Source organism: Anas acuta, chromosome 1, assembly GCF_963932015.1.
Source record: "Anas acuta chromosome 1, bAnaAcu1.1, whole genome shotgun sequence".
Taxonomy (NCBI): domain Eukaryota; kingdom Metazoa; phylum Chordata; class Aves; order Anseriformes; family Anatidae; genus Anas; species Anas acuta.
Window position 1 is genome coordinate 131,149,511 of NC_088979.1, and position 14,984 is coordinate 131,164,494.

At 39.4% G+C, this 14,984-nt stretch overlaps 1 protein-coding gene across 7 annotated transcripts in view; it reads right to left on the bottom strand.

Moving 5' to 3' along the window:
- Positions 1 to 12,686, bottom strand: part of PACSIN2 (protein kinase C and casein kinase substrate in neurons 2) — a 58,364-nt gene extending 45,678 nt beyond the window's left edge. For 3 of the 7 annotated variants that reach the window (XM_068656626.1, XM_068656616.1, XM_068656562.1), the window contains exon 1: positions 12,535 to 12,677. The gene's annotated coding sequence lies outside the window, so the exon portion shown is untranslated. Of the gene's footprint in view, positions 1 to 12,168; positions 12,190 to 12,534 lie in introns of those variants that run through there. The other 4 variants (XM_068656636.1, XM_068656570.1, XM_068656576.1 and 1 more) reach the window with 4 other exon arrangements.
- Between the last annotated feature and the right edge of the window lie 2,298 nt (positions 12,687 to 14,984).

Sequence of the window (14,984 nt, forward strand, 5' to 3'; positions counted from 1 at the left end):
TTAACTGTCTTTACCACATGGTAGAAGAAAGAATAAAAAAAGTTGATATCAATTTAAAACATTGCAGGAAAAGGCTTTGACAAATAAAAACAGTGAAGAACGTGATCAAAATTGATATGCAAGATACATGACACAGTATTCATGAGTAACATACCATGGTGATAATTTTTATAATCATACTCTTCAATGTCATGGGTCAAATGAACATTTCAGTCAAAAACATTGTGAAATTTATGTACTGGCATTTTCCAGTTATGATTCTGAAGGCTTAGAGCCTTAATGCAACCGTCCAATATAAGTAGTGTTTAAAATATAGTAACCCTGCATCTAAAAAATAGCCTGGAAACTCATTCCTTATTTCTGCACATCATTTGTCAGTTCTGATGACTTCAAAAGACAATGGTTTTAGAGAAGGGGCAGGCGTTCTTAGTACTTCACTATGGTTCCTATTGCGCATCAGAGACAAGCCATCATCTGCCCAGACATATCAAATCCAGAAGGTTTTTGAGTGATGGAAGCCCAGTTAGAACCACAAAGCTCAATGTCAGCACTGGAAATAAACAGCACAGATGGTAACTCTCACTCATTCCTCGCAAGCTTTCTTGGGAAAGCCATAAGTTGCTCTAACCCACTAAGAGTAAGTGCAGTTATCACCTTGATAACATTTGCTGAAGAGTCATCATCACAAATAACCTTCACACAATTGAGCTAGTCCTTAGTCCACTACTGCTTTAAAGAGTGATCAACTCTCCTTGCTCCTAAACCTTAAGCTCTCAAAACAACAAAGAAATACAATATTTGATATAGCTTGGGGGACGTATAGTGATTTATTAAAAGTTATTTCAGAACACGCAAAGATGTCTTTTAGACGTATTTACTGTTCAAAAAAAGAACACTAAAAAAAATGAAAGAAATTGTGAGTCTTTTTTTTTTGTGCAACGAAGTCTTATGAACATCTGGTACCCCTATCTGAAGGGTCCATAGCATACTCCTGTAACAACATTTCTTTCATTTCTTTTATAGCAAGGTGAGTGTCCTCACAGCAGAACCAACAACACTAATAGATTTGTTTAACTTGAAGTTCAGGTTATACCAAAATAATTTGCATAAGTTTCCATATCTGAAAGATAAACTGACAGCTACTTCACGGAAGCAAAATGTCTGTATGTTTGATGCATCAAAGACAAACTAAAAAAGAAAAAAAACAGTATTACACTTAAAGATGGAAATTTTAACACACAAAAATCATCATCACTAAAAAACATGCTATACAGAGTACTCAAGAGATTAATAACTTTGCTGTTCCCAGTTAGTTCTATTTTGTTTGCTTTTTTTACCCTCCACACACACTTATAACCCATTTTTCTTCCTCCCCCTCCCCTCCCACTACGGAAGAAGACTACACAGTTGAATCTTGCAGCCACAACCACTGTCTAACCTTTTAACTAGGAATTCTAACACCTGAAGAAAAGTGTCACAATAACAAAGCATTTTTCTGGTACAACAGAGAAATTAAAGCTGTATCTGATTCATGTAATGATACAGGTCTTCCATTATACATAGACTGCAAATAGACATGTACCTAATAGCTTGAAAGAAAGCTCATTGGGTACATAAACACTCAACCAAAGAAACTTTGTCCTGGGCCTGTTACATCCTGGTATAAACATCCATTTCTTATTACATTAATATCCTTTTTTGTAACGTCCATTGGCACAAGGTATGTTCTTCTTCCTACCCCCCTCCTCACTAATTGCATTTTATCTCATTATTCTCACACAGTTATTAAATAATTACCCAATTACATGATTGAAGTTGCTCTGAAAGCATAGGAAGCACAGCGTTACTTCATAACACAAATCACAAGAACATGAAAAAAAGTCAGCAAATAATGCCTGACTACAGTCCTAGAAAATCTCTAAACCAGAATATTTTAGTCCTGCATTTCTATCACCAGCACCTAAAGCTCCTTTCAAGAGAAGGCAACTATCCTCCCAGAATTGTGTTTGTTCTTATTTTTACACAAATTAAAGAATTCTAATGGCATCAAGCCAGTCTAACTCTAATTTGGTTAGAATAGAGGATCCACACAGAGTTCAGTTTTGAGAACTTTTTCTAAAAGAACCCACGATACTTGACACAAAGCTCTTGGAAAGGACTTTAAGGTCCTAATAAAATCAAAAGTAAATTGAATTTTACTTCTTCCTGTAGCCAGTTATTTAAAAACGACACCATTGAGAAACAGCATTAATTCAACAGTCCAGTATTGTTGACTTCTGACAGTCCAGTAGTACAGATACAAAGAAAAAAAACGCAAAGAGATTTTTCCAAAGGACTTCTGAATTTCTGCATCAAGTTCTTTCTTTTGAGCCACTGAATAACAATGCCTATTACAGACTAGCGCACTTCAAACTGCAACAGGTAGTGCTATCTGATACCAAGATTTCCTAACAGTTTTTCTAAGTTTTCTTTGGTTTTATTTATTATTATATTAGAATATATGAAGTGTATGTCCACATCATTTTTAAAAAAGTTTCTAAAGCCAGTCTGCTCAATCTGAAAAAAAATAGTCCAACAAGCACAACCTTTTGAATGCATTTATTGCCAAGTTGCAGCTTTGACTAAATACTACCAAAATTACTGAAATAGTAACACTAACTTCAGCTAGTAAAAGTAACTCCACTTGGTTCCAGCTGACATATGTGAACCAAAATACACTACCACTGTCCATTTTCTAGTGTCTGGGAAAGGTAAAAGCAAATAGATGCTAGCACTAAGTAACACAAGTAGGATAGATAGAAAGGAAAACAACTCATACTGATATCCCTGATACAAAGAAATCAGAATACACTACTATAGAAGGGGTTCTGAGCCAGAAGTTTTTCATGTAGCTGAAGTCCAATGACAGATAAGTACAAATCCAACACTTTGGTCTATAAAACAGGGGCATTGAAAGCTTATCCAAATTCTGAAGACTTCTAAAATCATTTTTATAGTCCTCTAATTCGGCTATTTCAATGACACAATATTGCAAGATATTACTCAATTTCAGGATCTGGATGCAAGTTATTACCTGAATTCATTTAGCTTAACACAGATAACCAGTAACTCTAAGTCAGGTTTTTAGACTGTAGTCAAAATTACAATTCCAATAACCAGTTGTGAAGTGGATTTTTAAGTAGGTACGTTTTTGCTTGCTTCAATATTTAAGCTTCAGTAGGGTAGCTCTAGACAAAAAGTTCAGCTATACATAGACATGTATGCTAGATCACTATTTATATTCATCTTTGTCTTGGCAAGGGCAGAGTCAATTTTGTTCGTAGAGACTCACATAATGCCGTGTTTTGGATCTGTCATGAAAACGGTGCTGATAACAGGGGGATGTTTCAGCTGCTGCAGAGCAGGGCTCACACAGAGCCAAAGCCTTTTCAGCTCCTCTCGCTGCCCTGCCGGTGGGGAGGCTGGGGGTGCACCAGGAGCTGGCAGGGGGCACAGCCAGCACAGGTGTCCCAACTGGCCAGAGGGACATTGCACTCAGCAATAAAACTGGTATAAAGAAGGAGAAAGGAAGGGGGACGTTTGGGGTGATGGGGCTTGTCTTCCCCAGGAACCACTCTGCGTGCTGAGCCCTGCTCTCCTGGAGGGGGCTGAACTCCTGCCTGCCAGCGGGAAGCAGCAACCGAATTCCTTGCTTTGCTTTACCCAGTGAGCCTCTCTATCTCAGGCCATGAGTTCTCATACTTTCACCTCTCCAATTGTCTCCCCCATCCCACACAGGAAGAGTGAGCAAGGGGCTGTCGGACAGAGCTCCTAGCTAAGGCTAAACCACAATCTTTCATCTAATTTGGTCATTCTTTTTAAAAAGTTGGCCATCTGGGAAACAAGATTTAAAATTGTCTTTTTAAGCTTGCATACTTAGATTTCCAGCATTTCTCAGTATACAGAGCTATATGAAGATGCTTAGTACTTGGAATTCGGTGATGGTGAAAGCTGCAAAAGACATGACTTCCATCCCTTCCTCCTAAAGCAAATACTATACCCAAATCTGGATTTTTCACAGTAAGCCCAATTTAAACATGCATGCCGACTCTGATGCAAATGCCTAGGTGCAATATAGTATACTTTTCACATTCCAAACATTTTCATGAGTCAGCATAACTAAAGCAAATAGCTAAAACTCAGTTCATTCTGGACAGCAGACCCCAGGCATAAAGAACAATGCAGAGATTCCTAGAGGACTGTAATTAAAATAAATTTAGACACACATTCTTTCATTTAATGAATGAAAGAACAGGATAAGCAGCAGCTAATCCTCAAAGGGTATGGGGTAGTGTTCCCTGTTCAGAAATTTTGTACTATTGGTAAGTGATGGAAATGACTTGAATGCTACTTGTATTTGAAAAAAGTAATCAATGCCTCATTCACTTTTTTCCCCCCAAAAAATAGACTGCAAGGAGTCCACATCAACTGCTGCATCTATCAATAAAATAAAGTTCAAATAAACAAAGCACATGCACAAATCTGTGAGAGCCATCACAAAGCAATTTAGCAATAGCTGTTTTGTGTTCCTTATTTCTCCCCATTTGAATGACTAAACACTGCCGAAGTCCAATTGATACTGCATTATAAACAGTTCTTCAAAAAGTTGTTACAAAAAGTCTTTCTGAAAATGTATTACATAACTTTGTTCTCTAACAGTTCACTATAACAAAGATTCAAATGTCCATGTGATCCATTATTTTCTAGAAAAAAATTAAAAACAGTTTAGAGAAGCATGTTTGTAAGGATTTTCAACTTTATAAAGCTAATCTGTACAACAGCTCTTCATAGTATTTCTCCTACCAAATAAATTGCATGCCACTGAGTATTCTAGCCAAAGTAGATATTTTACACATGCTTGAAAGTTAATAATTTTATAAACTTCACAGCTGAACTAGTAACATAATTCCCCTCAGACTTAATGAGATTAATATTAAAGGATATGATACCAGTACAGCATTAATAAATTAAAAAAAAAAAGTATTTATCCATATGTAAGAAGTGGGAAATAAATACTGCAAAAGCAAGAAACACAAAATGTGCACTATGAAAATACCTTTAGATGTATTTAAGAGCATCAGACCTACTTCACTCTTTCCATATTTCCTTGCCATCAAACCAAGGTATCTTGGAAATGGCATAAGAACAGCTAAAATTACCACAAAACTAGGAATTCTGTTCAATTAGTAGACATTACATGCTAAATTAAGCACAGTTTGTCCATGCTTACACAAAGGAAAGTGTTTCTATAATACCTATTAACATGTAGAAGCAAAGATACTTCCTCTTCCTATTCAGGCTCTTTTGCAGGAAAGTGGAGGAGGGCAGAAAAGGATAAAAGTATCAAAGATTCCCAGTTGCATTTTTTTTTTTTTCTCTGCAGGGGAAGGTAGAAAAAGCCACTGAACTAGATCTTTAGTCTCACTTTCTCTACTTCACATCTCATTAGGCTGATCAAAGTAAAGAAGCAACAGGCTGCCTTGCACTGTGAAATAAAACCAGAATAAAGTCTATGTTTGTTTAAAATATTTACATGTATCAATTACTACTGTTTTGCATGGATTAGATGCATCAGAACTGCTAATGACTTGACACCCGTTAGAGCTGCACACCACAGATTTTACTCCCAAAACCCACATGACACATAGGAGCCATGTGACACCCTGATCTAAATGAAGTGCTAAAACTCCAGTCATTCAGTATAGACTAGATCCATGTATTGTTCTCCAATACAGGTATAACACAGCTGAAGCAGCTGCTTATACACTACTTTATCCAAAGGATTTCTTGGCCAAATTCAAAACAATTTTAAGATCCATCTACAGGTCCTTTAAATTTAAGGGACATTGATTGTCCTTAATTTCTCCAAATGTGTTCAGAAACATGAATAACAGATTTGGTCCTACCTCAACGAACTGAGAAGACTCATGATATATGCTGAATGAACTTTCACATTTCCCAGTGTAGAGCACAACTAAACAAAGGAAAACAAGGTGTCCTACAGTACTGCCCATTCTGCTTTCTTGGCAAGGTGTTCTGTGCTAGCCAATCTGGGCACTTGCCTCAAAAAAAAAAAAAAAAAAAAAACATCAGGTGGAACAGCGCTCTGCTGAAAATAGCTAAGAAAGCAGATGAGGCAGTATCACAGAACAAAACAAGAGGATCTGGTGAATCTTATTCAATTATTTTTTGAGGGGAAAAAAACAAACAAACAAACAGTCTACAATAGGGTAGAGAGTCAGGTTTTCCAGCCTAGGAGATAAAAGGCCTGGCATTGGTTTTGTGTATAACTAGATTTTCCCTATACATAAAAGAAAATAGAAATTAAATAGAGTTGGAATTTGGGAATACAATCTGGAAAGCTATTTCCCCAAACCTAGTTTAACAATTAAGTGTTAGCAGATGAGTTTAAATCTTCTGCTTGAATTTCCAAAAATTATTTAGCATTTACTTTTTTTTTTTTTTTGATAATTACAGCATTTGATTACTTAAGAATATATATCAGTGCTACACACTACAAGCACTTAAGTTGCTTAAAACCAAGTATTTTAGAAGTCAAAAAGTAAATGCTTTTAGCTCCTTTATAAATAGAACTTGTCTGAGTTTGAGAAGGATTTCAATTCCATCTTCTTGCCCTTACACTTGAAAAAAAATCACAGAATGGGAAGAGTTGGAAGGGACCTTTGGCGGTTATCTGGTTCAACCTCCTGCTCAAGCAGGGCCACCTAGAGCAGGTATCCTAGAACAATTTATTTGAAGCAAAATTTCAAGAAAAAGACAAAGCAAGTTAACCTTTAGGTTTATGAATTCAAGATCATTTGAAACTTATTCAACCATGCATCTAAAATTGATTTTAAAAAAATCAAGAAACACATATCTTCAATCTCAAAACGAATCTTCAATTCCCTTAAATGTAGTTTAAGGGTATAGTCTCTTGGTAGCAGTTTTCAATCTCTGTCAGCTGTATTTCAGCAACTAATGTAGCACAGCTTCAGCTGCTAGGATGAGTAACACTCATATTTATATAGACTCATTTTATATTTTATTACATCCTGGCCATCTTTGCCATACATGAGATTATATAAAGATTTATGGAGAAACTTGTTTATACCCAACATTCACTTTAACTTTATTAACTTTTATTTAACTTTATTGAAGTTATTCACTGGGCTGCTTATCTCAGCCATAGCCTGACCACTTTGTTATAGTATAAAATTTGTTCTGCTGATAAAGACTAATCTGGTCTTCTTGCAAGTCCCCAGCCACACTTCCTGACCCATCCCCATGCCATCAATTCCATTCAGGAAGCCAGGTGTGAGGCTTTACCCAGCTGAAAACTCCTCCGTCCAAAATAAAAAGTTTCTTGCTGGACTAGGGAACCAACTTGGGTCCAACTCATACCAAAACAGCAGGGAGCAAGAAAAAACAGCTGTCCCCAGGGAAAGAAGACAATTTCCCATTTTGGTAGCAGTACAGGCTGTCCCTGGTTTTGAAGTCACTTGGGTTGTCAGTGAGTAGAAGTGGCAACAAGTATCTGAGCTAATTTAACAAGTTACAAAATGTTACACTAACAAGAAGAATAAGCAAGCACACATTCAACACAGGAAATAAGAAGTACTCCAGTAAATCTGAGACCCTAAAAGGCAAAAAGATATTTTCACTGTTCATGGGAGTGGCAGGCAGACAAACAATTATGTTTTTGCATTTGGGAACACAACTCAAGCCTAATTATCACTGAAGCCCAGTCACATAAGTCGCAGGCCTGAGAAGTGAATAAACAATTCTAATGTAGCAATAGAGGATGGAGTGGTCACAAATTGAACATCAACACTTGTGCACAAATACTCTCTAAGCACTGGAAGGATTAACATCTCTAATGAACACTACCACTCCATAACCATCCTATGCTGGACAGCACTAACTGGTACCTACAAAGTGCACGTGGAAGAGAATGCTGCACTACCCCAGGCTCATTTGGTCCCACCAGCATATGTCCAGTGCTTCATTTTCCCAATCCTAAAACCTGCATGGAATCCTCCACACACACCTGGTGACAGCACCCCACTTCAGAGCATGCTGCATCCAGTGCAAAGGAATTCCACACACACTTGGTCTCAGAAGAGAAACAACAACAGGACTCACAGGGACTGCTTGCACACCAGGCCTGAGCTGACTCAGTCTCCAGCCTCAACTGAGAAGACTCAGATTTGGCACAGAAGATCACAGGAACACCATGTTCATCTAGTTTTAGTATTAGTAAACAACCCACTACTTTATAATCAGAAGCTAAGAGCTTGCAAGTACATCACAACCATATGATACATAAATGACAACAGGCATGTTTAAGATGTTTAAAATGTACTTGTGAGCTCCTCTTCAGAGTTCACAGTATCACTTAAAATCTGTGCAGCACCTACTCCCAGGGCATCTCTTATTTTGCATGTATAAGTGTGCCAAAAGATGGGAAAAGCCAGCCTTTTAAATTTCAGCAAAACTGCTTAAAACTAGTATTTAATAATATAACATCACAGACTACTCTCACCCTGTCCATTTTTGCTGTTTTATCGTAGCCAGGTTTATTAGTCACTTGTCTAGAGCACATGATATAAGGCAAAGAAGATTTTTGTCTGTAGAATATCTTAGAATTCTTACACAAGTAGGAATGGGTTAATAACATGCACAGGCCCCAAAACAAGCACTGCAATATACGGTTTTCCAAAACTGACAAAATATTTACAATATGTTGTGTAAGCCAGGAGTTTTTCAATATTCGCATATTCTAAAAAGTTGAACCAAACCACATCACTTAAAGCCTTAAAGTAATTTTCTTTTTGCTTTAGAGCTAATTACTGTGCCATGCTATTCACAATATCCCTGCTTCACTAGATCCCTATTTGCTAACTGGGGCTGGGTACCTTCTCAAATATTGACACATCCTGTCCACCAAACCTCATAGGACTGGCAGCATACACCCACTCAAGCAGACCCACTCATTCCAAGGAGCATACAAAAAGGCAGATTCTAGACCAACACCGTCAGAGAAACATTGACTGTCCTCTTGCCCCAAGCAACATACCACCAGAAGACCAGATAAAGGAATGACATTCGAGTCTAGTGACAAACTGGATTATGACCACAGACTCTCAACTAACCCTGGGAAACAACAGCCTTTCTGATATTGAATTCAAGTTGTTCCCCAACAGTTGTTCCCCAATCTCAGTACAGTTACATCACTTATTTCCTGCTTTATTCCTTTTCATGCCCCAAGAACAATTCATCAATACATTAAGTCAAGCCAAAAATCAATAACTAGGTCTAGCCGAAAGGGGAGAAAAAAAAATACTTTTTGAAGCTTTCTGGATTAAAACAGAATTTGAATTAAATAGTACATTAGGAAGAAGAAAAAAAAAGTTGTTCACCTCACAAACAAGTCCTCAGTTCAAGCATTAGTCTTAATTTCAGGTCCCAGGCAATAAGTAATTATTAATTTATCTTGGAACATATTTAAAAAGCAGACATTCCAAGAAGCAACAAGAAGACAACTCCAATGTATCAGTTTGTATACATGTTGAAACATACCTATTAGGGAGAAAAAAGTTCAAATCTGCATCTACCATTCTCCTGGCTTACTGTCAAAGGAGATGCACTTTTCAGGACCTGCATCTCCCACAATGAGAAAAGCATGCACTGCCTCAGAAGCATAAATTTCCTGTGTTTAAGATAATATGTAATACTCATACAGATTCACAGAAGCACAGACGATTCTTGACTAGCAGCACCACTAACCATTTTATTCTTTGCCATTGCTATCACAAGCACTGAAGTCTCACCTTCTGCCTTTACAGGCTACCACCATAAGTCACAATAACCTTTACAATCTTTTTAATCACAAGCAGGGAAGCACAGAAATGACTTAAGGACTTAAGACAGCAGCTCACTCACCTCCAGAGGAACCCCATACACTGGATGACAGACAGCATGAGAACTAAACTCATGTCTAATGCTAAACTGCTCAAATATTGCATCTGGTAAAAAGAATGGGTTCATGATACCAATTTTTCAGACCAACATATAATTGCCCTGATGCAACAGAATTAAGAAGACACGTACCGGTTAGAAAACGATCATATAGATATTTTCTGAAATTAGTATTTACAAACATTCATAGATCAACATGTTGCCCAGAATATCACTGCAGTCAGAAAGCCATGTTAGTGTAATGGTAGTTTAAATACTACAGGAATAAAACAAATAGAAAAATGCAATTAAATATACACTACAAAGTAAAATGAAGATTTTGCTACACAGTTGACTTGTGCAATATGGAAACTGCGTCATAAACCAGTAAGAGATTAAAAAAAAATAAAGAATACTTAAGGTAGTTCACAGAGATGCATACAGCCAACATCAAGCCTAGCAACCATAAATGCCATCTAATTGCTCAGCGCAGCATTAACAACTTTATCCCCCTGCAGCACACCCTTTTCAAAGGGAGGAAAAAAACATTCAGAAAAAAAAAAAAAACACACCAGCATTCCTAAACAATTTTGTCTGTCAATCATTAATAACCTATTTCATCACTACCTACAACCATGCTACATATCATCCTTTTAACTCTGATGTTGCGTGCTGCGTGGTATGCAGCTTAACCCCCAGTGGCAGTTTTAATGTTTATTCTAGCATGGCACTGCACAGCATGTAGACTGTGAGGCAAAGAAACTAACTCTAGAACTGTAAACTACCCAAACAGGGGAGTTTGGAGCACTGGAAAACTGAACTGCCATGCTAAGGTTAATGCTGCAGATGTAAACGTAGCACCTGCACTCCTCTCCTGCTTACTGTACCTGAGCTACAATATGAGCAGATATCTCCAAAATGATGCTGTATTGAACTAATTAGACATACGCCAACTGTTAATATGCACTACTGTTTAAGCTGATTCAGTCATAATTGGTAGAATATACCTACTATCTTTGAAGGTAAACTGCAGTTGGACAATAAATTCAGACAGGTATAGGTATGAAACAACAGACATTAGTGCTTGGTGTTAATAACCATAATAGTTAAAAAATACAATTAAGTTTCACCTGCCTGAAATAGTCAGCAAATTTCTTAAGTTACCTTTCACCTTTAAGCAAAAAGGGGTTTTATGTTTGTTTTTTTGTTGTTGTTGTTTTTCCCCACCAATAGAAAACAATGAAGCAATGTTTTTACATTGGTCTCATCATGAACGTAAGAGAATGATCTTTTTGTTGCACTAAGAACGGAAACTCACTTACTTAATGCAGTCTTCACTATGACTGTTGTAAAAATGCACTACTATAGTTTTTATCTTTTCAAAGTAGTGAAAGTGTTCTGTCTTCAGAGAAGGGCTGAAAAAAATCTAGAATCCAAATAAGCAGAAGGGGAAAAAGTGCCCCCTGTAGCAAGAGGCATAATTACTCTCACTGCATATAGGAAATATTCAGGTAGCCTGTTGTGAGGATACAGAGTACAACAGAGGAAACGAGAGTCCAGCACATCCTAAAGCTCTTTTTTTTTTTTTTATCCCAGTTTGGGTTGTAGAGAAATGATCGAATTTACTGAAACAAGTACAGGGGACATGAGAAATAACATACTTGTTTTAAACTGTAGTAACTAACCTTTTTTTATAAAGAACAGCTGCCAAGAAAACTGAATAACTAAGACCACATGATTACATTTGACTTTCAAACATTGAGTTTAGAAAGGACAGCAAATATCACCCGAACCTTCCCGGCTTCCCCTATTGCAAGGGCAAAAAGACAAAGCCTCAGAAGACTTCAGCTATGAACTTCTGAGTCACTCCAAACAGAGATAGCCAAGCAGCTGGGAAACATGGACACAGTGTGCCACACAGACACCGTGGGTACCCAGCCTGTCTCTGGCCAGGTAGCCTCGGTGTACATACAGAGGCTTCTGTCTCTCGCGCAGATGTTTTGCTCTGGGAGAAGATGAGGTTCCTGCCACAAGCCAGAAAAAGGAAAGTCAAGAGAGAAGACGTGAACAGCAAGACCGAGAAGCCCGACCCATCTAGGTCGCTACAGGGACTCAGGAGGCTGCAAGCAGTTTCTAACGTCATTTTACGTCCCCCCCAATAGACATCCTTACCTGCCATCATCTGGGCCACGGGGATTTCAAACACGAGATCCGGAAGGAAATAAAAAACGACCTTCCCTCCTCGCCCCGCTCCCGGAGCAGCCAGCTCCCCCCCCAGCACGGAGTCTGCCCGACCCGTGGCGTCATCCCGTCCTGCCCTTCCACCCCCAGGCGCCGAGCAAGGAGAGCCTCACCTTCCCCGCACGGCCTTCACCCCGCCGCCGCCGCCGCCCCGGGCCCACAGCGGGAGCCTAGCCCCTCACCCCCATCACCACCACCACTCCGGCCGCCATTTCGCAGCCCCTCCCCGCACAGCTCCGCTGGGGGCTGCGCACCCCAAACCCCGTCCGCTTGAGCCCAGGGCGGTGCCGCCCTCACCTGGAGCGCCGGGAGCCGCCCGTCCCCGGTGCCCGCTACCCAGAGGCGGTGAGGTGAGGTGAGGCGAGGACGGACGGACGGACGGACGGAAAGAGACGGGCGCGGGCAGCGAGCACGGTCCCTGCGGTCCAGCCGCCCCGCCCCGCCATTGGGCGAGGTCCATGCACGGGTCCCGCCCCAACACCGCCCATTGGCTCGATGTGGCTGCCAATTAACGCCGCTTCCTCGGCGGCAGCTGGGGCTGGACGGAGCTGGGGGGAGCCCTAACGGCCGGCTGCGCCGTGAGGTACGCGCGGCTGGGGTTGTGGCTGTAGCCCCTCGGAAATACCGTCGGTACTCCAGCCCTTGCCTATCTTTTAGGGGTGTTTGTTATAGAAGGAATGTTTCAGGTTCCAGGCGGCAGCCGTCACGGTAACCTTGGCTCGTCCCTTTAGCTCTGCCCCGGCAGCTTGTAGGATTTCCCTCCCTTCTGCCCTTCTCCCTGCCCCGGCCCTAGTGCTGTCCCGGAGGGCGGCCCGCTCCCAGAGCAGCTCTGGGGATCATTGGGAAGGGCTGCACAAGGCGGTCCTCGGCTCACTTTCCTCTTGGCCACGTTCCTTATGCAAGCCTGCGTATGATCAGCACAGACGCCAAGCCTTCCTGTGCTCCTTCACGAAGTACGTGACTCATTAACTCAAGGAGTTTTAAGTTCACGGTGAAGTTAGATTAGCCCAGAAGGACGGGGAGACCACAGCACTGGGGTAAATTTTACCTTCTGAAGAAACGTCCTTAACAACTTCATTTGAATTAATTGCAGTTAACAGTACTGGGAAATTTGGTTGGGGGTAAGCGTTCAAAGATTTATCATGATTTCCCCCCTTCCCAAGCGCTTTTTATTCTCTCTTCTATGTCAAAAGTTAGAATTTTAGGTTTAAGGTGAGGAATCTCAACATTCAGATTTTTCTCTCATTTCTGGCCAGAGATGCATGCTTTTCCACAGTCTCTCTCATTAAATATATCAAGCCTTGAATAAACCAGCTGTCTTTGCAGAAGCATACAAGTGATATACACAATCATAAATACCCCTCTTTCTGTATGGACACAACTCAAGCTCCTGTTTTGCCTAAAGCACTGTCAAAGCTGGAATGCCAGAACACTTCAGGCTTTCTTTAACCTCAATATCAAAACATTCAGCTATTTGTATGGTCAAATAATGCTCAAACTTGTTCAACGATTTAAGAGAACAGGAATTCAGCATGTCAGTTCTTTCTCTGGCAGAACTAATTTCATGGTGTGATGAAAGGCAATTCTACTTTGTCAGAGGACAGAAGTTCAACCTGGAACTGGTGATAGACAGACAAAAAAAAAAAAAAAAGTGGTCCACAAAGAGTTGATTGAATACCACATTGTATCCCAAAATGGCTTTGCTGTGCAAATCCAGTCCCAATCAAATATATGCTACCACCTGTGAAAATCAGGGCTCATGCTCGCCAGTGTGGAGCCAATGATTAAATGGTCCAAAAGATGTATATTCAGACACTTGAGTCTGGCTGCACAAAGTCTTCCAAATATGACAAAAACAGTTCCTTATTCTTAAAATCAACTGATTGCATACATGGATGTTCCTAGGGCCCTGTACTGCTTAGATGTTTTATTTATACATTAGTGTATATATATGTATATAGATATAGCAAACATAGCCTCATGTAACAGCTCAAAATCAATAGAGTTGTTTTGGGAGTTCTCTTCACATGGGATTTGCACTGGTTCTGCCTTCCTAGGGAATGAAGGATGAACAGAAGCAAATAATTTACGCAACATTTTTGTACTAAGAACTGAATTCAGACTTCAGCACAACTTGAGAAATAACAATTTGTTTGAATAATATTCACCACAAGGCAATCTACGTGAACATTTTAATTTAATAGTTGTAGGTTCCTTGAGACATCACTTTAGGGAACATTACTTCCAAGCGGCTGAATATTCTCTTCTGGGTACAAGACGTGAAAGTTACAGAAAGGTATGAAGTTTCCTATACTTCTTACATTTTTAGATGAAAAATGGCCTAGACACTTTTGGAAGCAAGTAAGACAGTAACAACAAGCAGAATTTTAAAACATTTTTTAATTGAAAAAAAAAAAATGTACCCCCTTTCCAAGTGTATAATTTGAAACAATTACAAAACAACATTATTTAAGTTGGCCTAGTCTACATTTTGCATCAATGCTATTGATCTTCCTATAAATTACCTCTCTATGTGAAAGCAGAATTTGTCTGCACATGCTGCTGCTTAGTTTGACTTCATTACATAGGTAATACAGTTTAATGTATGTAGATATACAGGTTTGAGGTCACATGCACCACTTACATGCACTAAAAAAACTGCTTGGAGAAATATACCTCAGTAGTTGGTAAACTACTATTTTTTCTATTTATAAAATTGAAATTATGATTATTAAAGCATTACATTT